A 15,815-nucleotide genomic window follows, 5' to 3' on the forward strand; every position below is an offset into this window, starting at 1 on the left:
AGATTCTGAGAAAACTGGGACAGTTGCAGCTGGAAGAGCTGACAAGAAAGGACAAAGAGAAAACACAAACTACACCTGTTCTCCAAGGAGGTCAACAGATACCGCTTCAGCAGCAAGGCCAAAGATCTACTACCTTACCAGTAGTGAATGTGTACACACAACAGTCTCCTGGACAGCGGCAAAACAAGAATAATGAAAAGAGACACAAGAATCAATGGTACCAACCACAGCATCAAACACACCAGAGTGGTGGACCAAGAAGACCAGGTGTCTGCTGGAGGTGCAATCAATTAGGACATATGAGAAGGGATTGTCCTACCAACCCATGGCTGCCTAGGCAACCACAACAGGAAAATTGGCAAAGAAATGGCACCAGCTAAGATGAATGGCTGCAGTCTTAGAACTCATGGGGAGGACCACAACAGGGTAGCTAGAGAAGCATTTATTTTGGACTAGGGGACAGGACTAACTTTTTGTAGGTTCTAGATTGATTACACAACAATTTATATTTTTACTAAAATCAAGGCAGCAAATTGAAATGATTAGAATACTGGAAAGTGGTTATGGGTTTGTTATGTTATAGGTGTATATTCCACTTAATGAAACATTATAATGTCTGAGTCTTTCTTCACGGATTGATGGAAATCCCCTACAGTATGAATGAGGAGGGAGATGTAGGAGACCACGTCTCAAACAACATTTTAATAGATACGTGGGATCAAATATCACTGATTTCTTACACTGAGGAATTGACTGTATTTGTGAGAGGGAAAAGTATTACATTCAGTGGGGTTAAAGAATCCTTCCGAGGGTCAAAGATAATGAATTCTGAAAGGTGAAATGTAAATTGACAGTATGTATGGGTGACAGCGCGAATGAGGGTTACAAATGGTCAAATGGTGTATCATGCTGCATTTAAACAATCGCTAGAGGGGTTGAATTTGAGTGTTATGGGCGTCGATTGACGATGACTCTAATGGGCGAAACCATCATCACATTAGTAAACAATTTTATAGGAGGGGGGCCACAGGGCATGTGTGAAAGTGCAACCAACGAGGCAAGAGATAGCATATTTGAGTTTCCGACGTCACAAAGCATGGTGGGCGTGATTGAGTGGTAGCAGTGTGGCTAGGGAAAAGCCTAGACGTTTAAATCTTTTGGGATTTTATTTCGTTTTGTGTGTACTGGATTGTGGAATTCACCGGAGAAGGGAGCAGTCACAAGTGATGTTCTTGAGGGTTGTCTGAAAGGAGGGATCAGGAGATGTGGCAAGAGAGTTAGAATTTCGAATTTAGATTGTGTGGACTGATTAAGAGGTATCAAAATGGAAACTAACTAAATGTGTACTTTTTCTTCCACGAAAAAGGGGGGAGTGATTCTCTTTTCTTTGAAATATTTTCTGAGACTATAAGTAAGGCCTGGCCATTTTTTGTTTGTTTATTTTTTTACTATATGGTGTTCAAATAACCACAAACAGACCACTTAGTATGAAATGTTAGCTGTATAGGATTTTTAATTGTTATTTTAGTTTTTTTCACAGGATGGAAGTGAAATATCTTAAAGGGGCAAACACATGTAATTTGCACGGCGCTTGTAACGCCAAGGTAGTGGGTTCGATCCCCGGGACCACCCATACACAAAAAAAATGTATGCACGCATGACTGTAAGTCGCTTTGGATAAAAGCGTCTGCTAAATGGCATATTATTATGATTTATTATTTAATTTGGGCTTTTCTTTACTGAGGGATAAGTAAATACGTGTGATTAATTTTGAAAAGAGCTGTACTAAAGACATATTGTACACTTGGGATACAACATTTATGAAATGTTTTGAGGGTTGTTAATGAGTAGTATACTATTTGATAAAACTAGTAATTGAATGATTTCAATGACCTCTGCAATCTGTCCTGGCTTTATGGTGTGGCCTGATCATCCACACTGTAAATCTTGGAGGCATGCTGAATTAGGGGTTGATTTATAATAAGGAATTGTAAATAAGTATATAATTTGGCATTCATCCTATATATAATTCCAAACAGGACAATGATGAAATGAGAGAGTTAGTCTTGAAGGAGAGATATCCTTGAATAATGTTATGGAATGAAATTGGGTTAAGATATCATCAAGGGTTGTCATTTTAAGTTCAGTTATTATTTTTGGTTTAACAAGCAATATTGTTGTTTTGTTTTTTGAACACATGAATCACGATGTGATGCATGTGTCCAAAGGGGGGAAGGTGTTAACGATTTTGTTTTTTTGGGCTTACAGGGTTTTTACAGGTGTTTTAATTATTTTTGGGTTTACAGGAGTTTTAATGGTTTTTAATGGTTTTAATGTTGTTGTGGTAAGATATGCAAATTGTATTAAGGATATGAGCAGTGGTAATACTGTGTTATGGGTTAGGTTAAATCTTTTTTGTTTTTGTGATAGGAGGCAGGGTGTAGAGGTGGTCTGTCTATGAAATGAGTGGACTACAACGAGCTGGAAGTAGGTGAGCTTCATAATCTCAAGGCTTCTCGTGATGGATGAGAGGACATAAGTAGCATACTGTGTCTCACCTAACCTAACAATGTTCTTAAGATTTTTTCCCATGGGTGAAGGGAAATCTGCCCAACGGAGTAGGAGAATCTGAGTATTTTCTGCGCCCTGGAGACTATGTGATGGTAAAAGACTACGGAAGAAAGAGTTGGAAAGACCCTATGTGGAGGGGCCTGTACCAGGTGTGGTTGGCTACCTCAATGATGGTAAAAGTGGCGGAGACAGATACTTAAATCCATGTTTCCCACTATAGGAGTGCTCCAACCTCAGCCATTGGGTAACATTGTTGTATTTTGTGTGTGTCTGTGCTTGTGTGTCCTTGCAGCAGTAACTCCGAGCTATGGGTAGGCTGATAGAAGGACACTCTTTGCAGACCGATGTCGATAGATTGAGAGGGACTCTGGCTGATCCGGAGACCCTAGTGACGGAAGAAGGTTAACAGCTAAAGTGACCATACGTCATCGTCCAGGTTACACCAACGGCGGTACGGATAGAGGGGAGCGCGATCGGGTATCATCTAAACCATTGTACCAGAGTGAGGGAACTGATGACTAAGGGACCGCCAAGAGATTCCAGACCTCCGAGAGATTCCAGACCTCCGAGAGATTCCAGACCACCGAGAGATTCCAGACCTCCAAGATGCACCAGATATCCTCATCATTGATTTCTCTGCACTTGACTAGTTCCCTGATAATAAGGGGAATGGGGTACTGATAATAGAAAAGAGCAGAAGAACAAGACATAGAAGGGATATAGACAGGATTAGAATGTATATTCCTGCACAGGCAGGAACCATAACTAAAATACAGAAAGGGATCACTATTAAAATACAAGGGTTAAATGGTTATTGGTGTGGGAGGAACCAGCACAAGGAGTATGGGGAAATCACATGGGGTAACGGTGACCTTAAGATAATAAAAGAAAAAGACAGATGGATCATAGACATAAGGATAACAGTTCAAGACTTGATGTAGTACTTCGTGTTAGAGTTCCAGGGGGAAGTGTTGTTGGAGTAGTTATTCCTTGGGAAAGTGCACTAAACCCTGTACATGTTAGAGCCATACCAAATACAGAAGAAAGGGAATGGAAGGAGCCGTTAAACAATGATTGGTATAGATGAGTACAATATATTACATTACAATTAAATAAAGAAAATAGTCTAATATGCACCACATCTCCGTTTAAAGAATTAACAGTAGTTCAAAATCTTCACAGTTACCAGGACTGTGTGCTAGGATTCAATCACAACTTTTGTAATATTTAGGAAATGTTAACTATAAACAATTTTATGATCAACCAGAATGAGGAGAGAAGTGTAAGCAATTGTTAGAATAGGAACAAGGAAAAGGGAAACACCAGAGTAATATCAAATAGACTATGAGGAAATATAGGAATGTTACAATAAAACAATTGGGTTATATAATTTGGGAGAATTCAAGGGAGAATGTGAAACTAGGGGGCATTTAACAGATAGCCTTTGGAATACAGGGACCCCTCAAATAAAAATCTATCAGGCAGCAGGATCAAGTATTAGAAATGGGTATTAAGAATGATTGATGAAACATAATGATTTGTCATATAGTCAATGTTAATAGGGATGTTTTGGATTGGAAATTAACTCAACTGAACTGTTATGATCTGTCCTTTCCTGAGGTTACTACGGATGGTGTCGTAATGCATAGCAGAAATAATTCAGTCCAGAACGGTGTAAACCTCAATAAAAACCAAAAACCCTCTACCCGGCTGAAGCGGAGCAACAAAGGCATTGAAGACGTTCCTGTCCGACACCACCTCTGCCAGGAGACCTGAATCCAGCATCAAATCAAAGCAATCAATTGCCTTCTCTTTTGTGCCTTTTCTCTCAAGAATGTGACAGGAGTTCATGTGGAGTGAGCAGGAAGAAAGATCTATGCCAATACAACATTCTTCATAGTATTGGGTATACTGGTTGGCAAAATGGACAAAACAGAATGATGGTGGAGGTGGGGTGGCTCAGGTGTGACATTGGAATTGGGGCATTGCCATGGGCAATCCAAGATGAACTATGAAGCTATCTGAAGGACATAAAGAGGACGCCAGAAGATTGAGTGCCGGTAGAGGAAGGGAGTGTTAGTTGAGGTAGTATGTTGAATTGAGGAGTTATTATACACTGCTAAATTGATAGTAATTTAGACTAGGAATGCATTAAGATACTGATCTGTTGTAATTCTCGTTATGAGGAAGGTAATGCTAAAATTATGGATAATATAAAGGTACATTCTGTTAGTGTCAATATGTGCCAAGGTGAGAGTTTTAACTTTGAATGGTGGAACCAAGGTGACTGACTAAGAATTGTCATTCTAAATTTGTTTTGGGTAATTAATTTGAGTATGATTGTGAATTGAAAGCTGACTGATTGATCTGAATGAAGATATGTGAGTCCTAGGTAGTATGGTTAAAACAATGCTACGTTAGTTTTAATGTGTTAGGAGACTAACACTTATGTTGGAATTATTTTGAGTAGAAATAGTGACATTTTAATAATGAGTATAACCTTGAATGCAAAGATTGGGATTGATAGCATAAACATAATATACTTTTATAAATGTATAGGATTAGTAATCCCATTGGGAGGGATATGATGTGTATTTTTAATGGATTATCAGATGAAATTGAGTTAATCATGAACATATAGTTAACATTCTTTGTGGCTAACTGAATTGGGCCGTTTGTTTTTGTCTCTCTCTTCAAACACAGTGAAGGGAGCGGCACCAGGGTTGAATAGAGTTTGGGCTAGACCTTTGTCTCCTTGGTATCTTCTTGAGTGATGACAGCTTGAGGGGGTGAGGTTTGTGTGATTTAGGGCCTTGTCATGTTTAAGCTAAACATGAGTGTGTGTGCAAGACAGGGGAGCGGGTGATTGGTTGGAGTAATAGTTCAGCCGTCCTCAGGGACAAAGGAAGTGGGCAGAGCAATAAAAGAGCGGGAAAAATGAAGAGGACTATATAAGATGGAGGGAGATCTTAAGAATGTGTGCCCCTCTGCAGATAGGTATCAGGTTTGTTGAAAACTTTAATAAAGTCATTTCTTGATGCAACAACAAAAACTCTGTAAGACCTTATTTGTAATAAAGTATGGTGGTTATTTTCCACAACAATGTCAAACCATCTTAGTGAATCAGCATCCCTAAACATATAGCATTAATCTTTACCCTATATCTGTTCCTAAAATATGGAATACCTTTAGGTCTTAAAGGAACATTACACTCCAAAATCAAAGTTTGTTAGATGTTTTCAGACCTCCACTGTGGTCTAATGTCAAGGTGTTCTAACTCCTTTATGCGCACCAATCGAACTATCTCTACCCTTCTTCATCTCCCTGTTTATCAATTTCTACTTCCCTCTCCTTTCTTCCTTCTCCATCTTCTTCATCCCTTACAAACATAAACAAATTCCAAGAAGGGGTACCTGGAGCAGAGTGTCGCTGATATAAACGGTCGCTATGGCTCTCAGCTGAGCCAGCTGCAGGTTCATATCAACAGCATGGAGGAGGAGCTGCAGCAGCTCAACGTCAGCATCCAGCAACAGGCCTCCGAGTACCAGATCCTCCTGGACATCAAGATGAGGCTGGAGATGGAGATCGCTGAGTACAGTAGGCTGCTGGATGGAGAGGGACTCAGGTGAGAGGGGATAATGGAGGGGCAGGAAAGAGAGGGAGGGGGAAGGGATGGGGGGATAGCGAGATGGGGGAATGGAAAGAGCGGAGAGAGTAGAGGGAGGGGGAAGGGGGGATAGCGAGATGGGGGAATGGAAAGAGCAGAGAGAGTAGAGGGAGGGGGAAGGGCTGGGGGATTGCGAGATGGGGGAATGGAAAGAGCAGAGAGAGTCGAGGGAGGATGAAGATTGAGCAAGTTGGAGTAATAAAGTTGAAGTCAGAAGTTTACATTCACCTTAGCCAAATACATTTAAACTCAGTTTTTCACAATTCCTGACATTTAATCCTAGTAAGAATTCCCTGTCTTAGGTCAGTTAGGATCATCACTTTATTTTAAGAATGTCAAAATAATAGTAGAGAGTATGATTTATTTCAGATTTTATTCATTTCATCACATTCCCAGTGTGTCAGAAGTTTACATACACTCAATTAGTGTTTGGTAGCATTGCCTTGAAATTGTTTAACTTGGGCCAAACGTTTCAGGTAGCCTTCCACAAGCTTCCCACAATAAGTTGGGTGAATTTTGGCCCATTCCTCCTGACAGAACTGGTGTAACTGAGTCAGGTTTGTAGGCCTCCTTGCTCGCACACGCTTTTTCAGTTCTGCCCACAAATGTTCTATAGGATTGAGGTCAGGGCTCTGAGATGGCCACTCCAATACCTTGACTGTGTTGTCCTTAAGCCATTTTGCCACAACTTTGGAAGTATGCTTGGGGTCATTGTCCATTTGGAAGACCCATTTGCGACCAAGCTTTAACTTCCTGACTGATGTCTTGAGATGTTGCTTCAATATATCCACATAATTGTCCTTCCTCATGATGCCATCTATTTTGTGAAGTGCACCAGTACCTCCTGCAGCAAAGGACCCCCACAGCATGATGCTGCCACCCCCGTGCTTCACGGTTGGGATTGTGTTCGGCTTGCAAGCCACCATCATTTTCCTCCAAACATAACGATGGTCATTATGGCCAAACAGTTCTATTTTTGTTTCATCAGACCAGAGGACATTTCTCAAAAAAGTACGATCTTTGTCCCCATGTGCAGTTGCAAACCGTAGTTTGGCTTTTTTATGGAGGTTTTGGAGCAGTGGCTTCTTCCTTGCTGAGCGGCCTTTCAGGTTATGTCGATATAGGACTCGTTTTACTGTGGATATTGATACTTTGTTTCCTCCAGCTTCTTCACAAGATCCTTTGCTGTTGTTCTGGGATTGATTTGCACTTTTCTCACCAAAGTACGTTCATCTCTAGGAGACATAACGCATCTCCTTCCTGAGTGGTATGATGGCTGCATGGTCCCATGGTGTTTATACTTGCGTACTTTTGTTTGTACAGATGAACGTAGCACCTTCAGGCATTAGAATGTGTTTTTCCTGTTGTTCCATTCGTTGCCACCAGGTGGAATTTCTTTCATTTAAACATTTTTGGCCAGCCCAATTAAAAGTGGAAACAGATTATTACAGTTACATAAGTGACATCAGGGAAAATATTACTTGCATCATCAGCCATTATAAAGCTATTTTAGCTCCATTGTAAACTCACAGGATCACAAGCAATGAACGTTCTCTGTACTCTATGACGGGTTTAAAGTTCATGTTCTGTAGGTCTACGACACCGACGCTGCATGATACATTTCAGGACACTGATATCATAATTGTGGGTGTGTTGTTGTCCTCTAAAAAGCTGAAAGAAACATCCTTACAGCAGTGGCGGTCGGTGCCGTTTAAGATGAGGGAGGACAACTATCTTTTTAATGAGCATGGCCTTATTACTATTACAGCATTTTGGATGACTGTCATTCATATTCCATTCACCAAGTTCAATGTAACAACGATAGGTTTAGGGTTCTACATGATGCTCGAATTTACAACAAAAAATACAACGAAATTCATATAGCTCTCTCCCTCTCATTTTTGAAGAAAGCAGTGCAAGCTAGCTGTTGCTAATGCTTTCAGTACTAGATTCATTCTCTGATCCTTTGATTCGGTGGACAACATTTCAGTTCATGCTGCAAGATCTCTGATAGGTTGAAGGAAATCCTCTGGAAGTTGTCATAATTACTGTATAAGTCTATGGAAAGGGGTGAAAACCACGAGCCTCCTAGGTTTTGTATTGAAGTCAACGTACCCAAAGGAGGACGGAAACTACAGTTGAAGTCGGAAGTTTACATACAGTTAGGTTGGAGTCATTAAAACTTGTTTTTCAACCACTCCACACATTTTTTGTTAACAAACTATAGTTTTGGCAAGTCGGTTAGGACATCTACTTTGTGCATGACACGTAATTTTTTCAACAATTGTTTACAGACAGATTATTTCACTTATTCCAGTGGGTCAGAAGTTTACATACACTAAGTTGACTGTGCCTTTAAACAGTTTGGGAAATTCCAGAAAATGATGTCATGGCTTTAGAAGCTTCTGATAGGCTAATTGACATCATGTTAGTCAATTGGAGGTGTACCTGTGGATGTATTTCAAGGCCTACCTTCAAAGTCAGTGCCCCTTTGCTTGACATCATGAGAAAATCAAAAGAAATCAGTCAAGACCTCAGTCTAAAAATTGTAGACCTCCACAAGTCTGGTTCAACCTTGGGAGCAATTTCCAAACACCTGAAGGTACCACGTTCATCTGTACAAACAATAGTACGCAAGTATAAACACCATGGGACCACGCAGCTGTCATACCGCTCAGGAAGGAGACGCGTTCTGTCTCCTAGAGATTAACGTACTTTGGTGCAAATCAATCCTAGAACAACAGCAAAGGACCTTGTGAAGATGCTGGAGGAAACAGGTACAAAAGTATCTATATCCACAGTAAAACGAGTCCTATATCGACATAACCTGAAAGGCCGCTCAGCAAGGAAGAATCCACTGCTCCAAAACCTCCATAAAAATGCCAGACTACGGTTTGCAATTGCACATGGGGACAAAGATCGTACTTTTTGGAGAAATGTCCTCTGGTCTGATGAAACCAAAATAGAACTGTTCGGCCATAATGACCATCATTATGTTTGGAGGAAAAAGGTGGTGGCTTGCAAGCCGAAGAACACCATCCGAAACGTGAAGCACGGGGGTGGCAGCATCATGCTGTGGGGGTGCTTTGCTGCAGGAGGTACTGGTGCACTTCACAAAATAGATGGCATCATGAGGAAGGAAAATTATGTGGACATATTGAAGCAACATCTCAAGACATCAGTCAGGAAGTTAAAGGTTGGTCGCAAATGGGTCTTCCAAATGGACAATAACCCCAAGCATACTTCCAAAGTTGTGGCAAAATGGCTTAAGGACAACACAGTCAAGGTGTTGGAGTGGCCATCACAAAGCCCTGACCTCAATCCTATAGCACATTTGTGGGCAGAACTGAAAAAGCATGTGCGAGCAAGGAGGCCTACAAATCTGACTCAGTTACACCAGCTCTGTCAGGAGGAATGTGCCAAAATTCACCCAACTTATTGTGGGAAGCTTGTGGAAGGCTACCTGAAACGATTTACTCAAGTTAAACAATTTAAAGGCAATGCTAGCTAATACTAATTGAGTTTATGTAACCTTCTGACCCACTGGGAATGTGATGAAAGAAATAAAAGCTGAAAGAAATAATTCTCTTTACTATTATTCTCACATTTCACATTCCTAAAATAAAGTGGTGATCCTAACTGACCTAAGACAGGCAATTTTTACTAGGATTAAATGTCAGGAATTGTGAAAAACTGAGTTTAAATGTATTTGGCTAAGGTGTATGTAAACTTCCGACTTCAACTGTATGTCCATTACATGAAATCCCAATAAAAATCCATTTAATTTACAGATTGAAATGCAACAAAATAGGAAAAAATGCCAAGGGGGATGAATACTTTTGCAAGGCAGTGTAGAGTATCAAGTTGGTATACAGTATCACTGATACGATCATGGTATTAACTCTCCACTCACCACTGACAACAAAGAGCTGACCCAGCACCTGAGTGCCTTGCGGGAGAGCCAATCACAGCTCAAATCAGAGATAAGACCCACCTCACACTTTCCCCACTATCCACAACTCATTACCCTCCAATGAGCTATCAATAACAAGTAGGATAAAGTTGCTGGGATTTGAGGAGGCTAAGCTGATCCTAGATATGTCCCTCAAGGCAAGATTGTACATAACCTCGGTAGCAGTGTGTATTTAACTGACCTCTGGCACTCCCTGGCTGCAGCTAAACTACCTACAAGACAAGTACTCAGAGTGCGAGGACATGCTACGGGAGGCCAGAGAGGACATTAAGAACCTGCGCAACAAGAGCCTGCCCAACAGCACGGTGTAGCGCTAAATCAAATCAAATCAAGTCTAATTTTATTTGTCACATACACGTGTTTAGCAGATGTTTTTGCAGGTGTAGCGAAATGCTTGTGCTTCTAGATCCGACAGTGCAATAATATCTATCAAGTAATATCTAACAATTTCACAACATATACCCAATACACACAAATGGAATGGAATTCAATAGTATTTTCAATGACATAGCGGCATGGACTAAGAAACAGTAGACTATTATAGAATACAGTATATACATATGAGATGAGTAATGCAAGATATGTAAACATTATTAAAGTGACTAGTGTTCCATTTCTTAAAGTGGCCAGTGATTTCAATAGGCAGCAGCAGCCTCTAATGTGCTAGTGAGGGCTATTTAACAGTCTGATGGCCTTGAGATAGAAGCTGTTTTTCATTCTCTCGGTCCCAGCTTTGATGCACCTGTATTGACCTCACCTTCTGGATGATAGCGGGTTGAACAGGCAGTGACTTGGGTGGTTAATGTCCTTGATGATCTTTTTGGCCTTCCTGTGACATCGGGTGCTGTAGGTGTCCTGGAGGGCGGGTAGTTTGCCCCCGGTAATGTGTTCGGCAGACCGCACCACCCTCTGGAGAGCCCTGAGGTTGCGGGTGGTGCAGTTGCCGTACCAAGAGGTGATACAGCCCGACAGGATGCTCTCAATTGTGCATCTGTAAAAGTTTGTGAGGGTTTTAGGTGCCAAGCCAAATTTCTTCAGCCTCCTGAGGATGGAGAGGCTCTGTTGTGCCTTCTTCACCACACTGTCTGCGTGGGTGGACCATTTCAGTTTGTCAGTGATGTGTATGCCAAGGAACTTGAAGTTTTCCACCTTCTCCACTGCGGTCCCGTCGATGTGGATAGGGGGGTGCACCCTCTGCTGTTTCCTGAAGTCCACGATCATCTCCTTTGTTTTTGGGGACGGTGTTGGCTGGGCGTTGCACCCCCCTATCCACATTGATGGGACTGGAGGTGGCGGTGACTCCCTGGCAGCAGAGATAGAGGGCACCTTCCGCAAGGGCCTGGACGTCCCTTCCCCCTCCAAGTACAAGTGAGTGATGATGTCAATGTGAAAGCATGAAACACCGTTGACAATGTGCTTTTTCCAACCTGTTAAGCTCAGTCGAATGACAATACCGGTATGTCAGTTATGTGCCAAAGGTGAAATGTTACCAAGTATGTTTGATTGAACAAAAACTGCATGACATAACAAGCACATCTATTGATCCAAAATATAGAATATTTCAAATACAATGTTTAAAATCTAATATTCAAGCACAAATACACTGACATAAACATATACATGTTAGACTTATTAACGGGCACTTCATCACCACCACTAATCTATATGGTTTATCTATGGTTGCCAAAGGAACCACCCGTGGCGCATGTTTGAGACGGTGAAGGTGGTGAACCAAGTGTCGAGGCTGCGGTCGCGGTGCCACTCCCCCGGCCAGGTGCCCGGCTCCAGCCCCATGTCGCTGCGCTCCAGCCGCGCCTTCACTCCCCCGTACCAGCTACTACGGCTCAGACAGCACCAGCCTCACCTTGGAGGACAAACCACCTAGTGCCATATCGAGGCTGGCAGAGGTGGGACAACAGGTGAGACTGGCAACAGTGTATATGTGTGAATTACATTAACTCTCATACAGAGTCTACACAGACAGATACACAGAGTATTTCTTTTTCAAATTAAATAAAATCTAATTTTATTTGTCACATGCTTTGCAGACAACAGGCGTAGACAAACAGTGAAATATTAGTATATTAATGGACTTCTGTCACTCGTACATGTTCAAACATACAGCTTCTATTTCTCTGGTCTATGTGTACTAATAACAGCAGTGCATTTGTATTCAACACCTATTCTACCTCTACTCTGAGTGTTTGTGCATCAACAGTGTATAGTCTATCACTAACCTTCCTTTATCTCTCTCTGATTTCAGTGTTAGTGGCCCTAAGCGTCTGGGCATGCCTGGAGGCCAGGACCTAAAAGCCGCACTCCACTGTTTATCTCACTGCCAGCAGAGCCATGTCTCAGAGCTCCCCTTCTTTGAGGGGACAGCCTGGTCTCCAGCTCGGTGGCTTTGACAGGCACCAACTACTCCAATGGCAGCTCGCTGCACTCCTCGGCCGGATCGGGGGGCTTGCGCTCCAACCTACCCAATCGCCTGCAGATTGTCAAGCCCCTGGAAGGTGAGGAGTGAGGGGGAGACCCTGTGTGTGTTATCTGAGATATTAGGTATGCAGTAACTCGACTGTCAGTTTTTACAGTCCGGTTTCACATTTTATTTTATTTATGCTTTATTTAAATCTATATTTGTTCATATATTTTTTTCGAGGGAGACCTGGCCAAGAGAGCAGCATACAGTCAAGTGCAAAAAGTTTGTCTGGTATTTACTAAGGACGTATATATGGTGGCAATGAATACTTCCTGGAAGTTTCGTCAAAGACGTCAAAATAATAGGTAACTACCTGGTACTAAATCGTATGCAATGGTGTTTTAATAGTAGCTGAGGTTTTGGTCAGTCGACCTTCAACAGTCCACTACCTGGTAATTACTTATGTTGCTTTGGATTCATTTCAATGACATTTGCATCTGAATGGAAGTGTGCAGAGACTTTTCCCTGTTTCTCCAGTTTTCCATTTTGCCTCCAGCACCTTCACTAATCGGTTTTGGGTGTGCGGTAGATTCTGCCTTTTATCCCCAGGTAGTGGACTGTAAAATAAAGTGGAATCCATTTATTTTTCAGTAATTTGCCTTTTGGTATTCATTCAATCCTTAACTCATTCATTCATTCATTCATTAAACGAAAGACCAATATTAGTAATTAGTCATTAGTAGTAACGTGAAAAGGTATTTACAATATGACTTCAGCTTTGCTGTGCCGCCCCATTTTTCTCCTCAAAAGTACCTTGCTACTTTGTGTGTATAGCAGTCCTTCTCTCTCCTCCCTTACTCAATCCCTCTCTCCTCAGTGGTAAGAAAGGCTGGTCCAAGCACTTTCTTCAGCTCTAAAGTAGGCAAAGTAAGAGCCAACAGGCATGGACAGATTGGGAATGTATATATTTATCCCCTAACTTTTCTAAACCACTCCCCTTCTAACTCTGACCCCACCCAACCCCTAAGTAAATCTATTGATCATACCCCCACGCTAGAGCCTTGAACAAACAGAGAGAACGGAGAGGAGAGAGAAGCAGTCAGGCAATACAGACATCCACCTAGAGTCTGAGAACAACTGGGAGAACTCCCTCCCCCCTCCTTCTCCCGTTCCTCCTCAATCGTCATTGACTTCAATCCACATGCTGGCTATGCCAACGTTCCGCCATTTTGTGTTTCGGGCCCACAGCAATACATTGTAAAATGGAGCCTCGGAAGAACCATAGAGCCATATTTGGAGTTTATGTTACGTGTACAGTCACTCTTCTTTTTGTAATGGACTCATGTATTGTAGATACTAGGTCTCCACGACAATGTGTGACATCATGATCATTCTCAGGAGAATCACCTGATCAACGCTCCGGCTGGCTTGAACACTTGCGGGTTTTTGTTTTTTAATAAAATAAAAAGATGAGAAACATGCGTTGCTTTTTTCTACCTGTGTTTTGTGCGTGTCGATGGTTTTACACGGTATGAAAGTAAGGGAATGGTGCTTCTCGTGGTGTTTTTTTTTTTAGAAAGAACCCCACCATATGTTTTCAAATATAATTTATTTTTTACCTTCAAATACAATCACATTACCTTTTCATTATGTTGGGAAAGATTCAAGGTATCGTTTTTTAAGAACCACCAAACTGACCACAGCGGTTAGTTTGTCACACTAAAAGAAAACAAGATGCACTGGAATTCAGTATGTCCTTTTGCAATATATAGCTGCTATTAGAAAATGAAGCATTTGTGGGTATTAACCACATTCACTTTACTGTGGTAAAACCACTAACACTTCAATCACTCCCCATTACAGAATGGTGGAGAGACTGATACACTGACTGAATTTACTGAAAGTTTGTGACATTATTGACATTCACTGAGGTATACTACTCTGCTCTTTCCCAAATGTCCTCATTTAGCACTAGCAGTACTGTGCGTTTGTATGGCATCACACATCACCTGCTGCAAGTCATTGTAAAATGCTTTACTTCGAAATGCTGTCAATTATGTCAGTCATTGTAAACTTGTGCATTTATTCGAACCTCACCAAAAGCATTCAGGTAGTCTACCATGTTGTATCAAAGACAACAGAAGGGGACAGTAAAAGGTCTCGACACTAGTCTATGTGCTGGATCTGTGTTAACAGACCTTAAACTAAAGTATTGTTGGTACAAATGCTATTCATATCATAAGGAATAATGAAAGTGTGCTGTATGAAAAAATGAAGTTGTGCATTCAAAGTGAATTCCTCCAATGTGATTGTACTGAGTGGGATACCTTATGAAGAAACAAAAAGATGCAAGCAAGGTGTCACCCGAGAAAAGAAAGGTACAAAACCAAATGATCATGGACTGCATGTTTTTTTTTGGGATGCTCTTTCGGCTGTCTGGACAATCAATTGTATATAAAAGGCATAGGATACTGCAGATCAAAAGGGGAAAATTATAGCAAATGATGACAATTTATAGTCGGAAGAAAATGAACCAAACAGCAATGCATATGTTTCAGATGTTGAAATGGACTCTTTGCTGAATTCTTTGTTATAATCACTGAGTTGTATGTGTTTATAAATTGTACCACCTGTAAATTAAAAAGTACATTTTATTTCCATCAGACACACGTGCATGTGTGTTATTTTTCTACTCGAAGGGCCGGTTTCCTGGACACATTAAGCCTTGTCCTAAACTAAAATGAACACTCAATGTAGATTTTGTTTCCGGGAAACCGGCGCATGTCCTTAGTGGAAACCGGCCCATGTCCTAATGAAATCAAGAAATGCCTGTAGACGTATATACTGCAAACGTGTTTATTATGACACTTGGATTAAAAGTCATGACGTAAGCCAATGATTATATACAATATATTTCAAATAGGGATGGATTCCTGAGTAACGCCAGTGCAGGCAGACGTTCCTCAGTTGGGTTGTGGTACGTCTCTACTCTGCACTCCGCCGTCCAAAATCTACCCATCCTTGGTAGTCCCGGTCCTAACACTCGTTCATCATCTCTGCGAACAATACAAACTTATATGAACCAAACAGAAAAGTTAAATGTGCGTTTAAGTGCTCAACCGAACGACGATACACTTCACATTTGCCACGGTAGATGTGGGTGTCTCTCTTTCTCTCTCACTCTC

The 15,815-nt window shown here is 41.4% G+C and overlaps 1 pseudogene across 1 annotated transcript in view; it reads left to right on the plus strand.

Annotated features, from left to right (window-relative positions):
- The window catches only part of LOC311130346 (trafficking kinesin-binding protein 1-like), a 52,772-nt pseudogene extending 40,037 nt beyond the window's left edge, over window positions 1-12,735 (plus strand). Inside the window, exons 6-10 of the transcript in view lie at window positions 10,147-10,221; window positions 10,415-10,511; window positions 11,501-11,579; window positions 11,901-12,118; window positions 12,437-12,735. The product of the transcript in view is annotated as a trafficking kinesin-binding protein 1-like (transcript). The remainder of the gene's footprint in view (window positions 1-10,146; window positions 10,222-10,414; window positions 10,512-11,500; window positions 11,580-11,900; window positions 12,119-12,436) is intronic.
- Window positions 12,736-15,815: the final 3,080 nt, after the last annotated feature.

The sequence above is a fragment of the Coregonus lavaretus genome (assembly GCF_964263955.1).
Source record: "Coregonus lavaretus genome assembly, chromosome: 6".
NCBI classification, from domain to species: Eukaryota; Metazoa; Chordata; class Actinopteri; order Salmoniformes; family Salmonidae; genus Coregonus; species Coregonus lavaretus.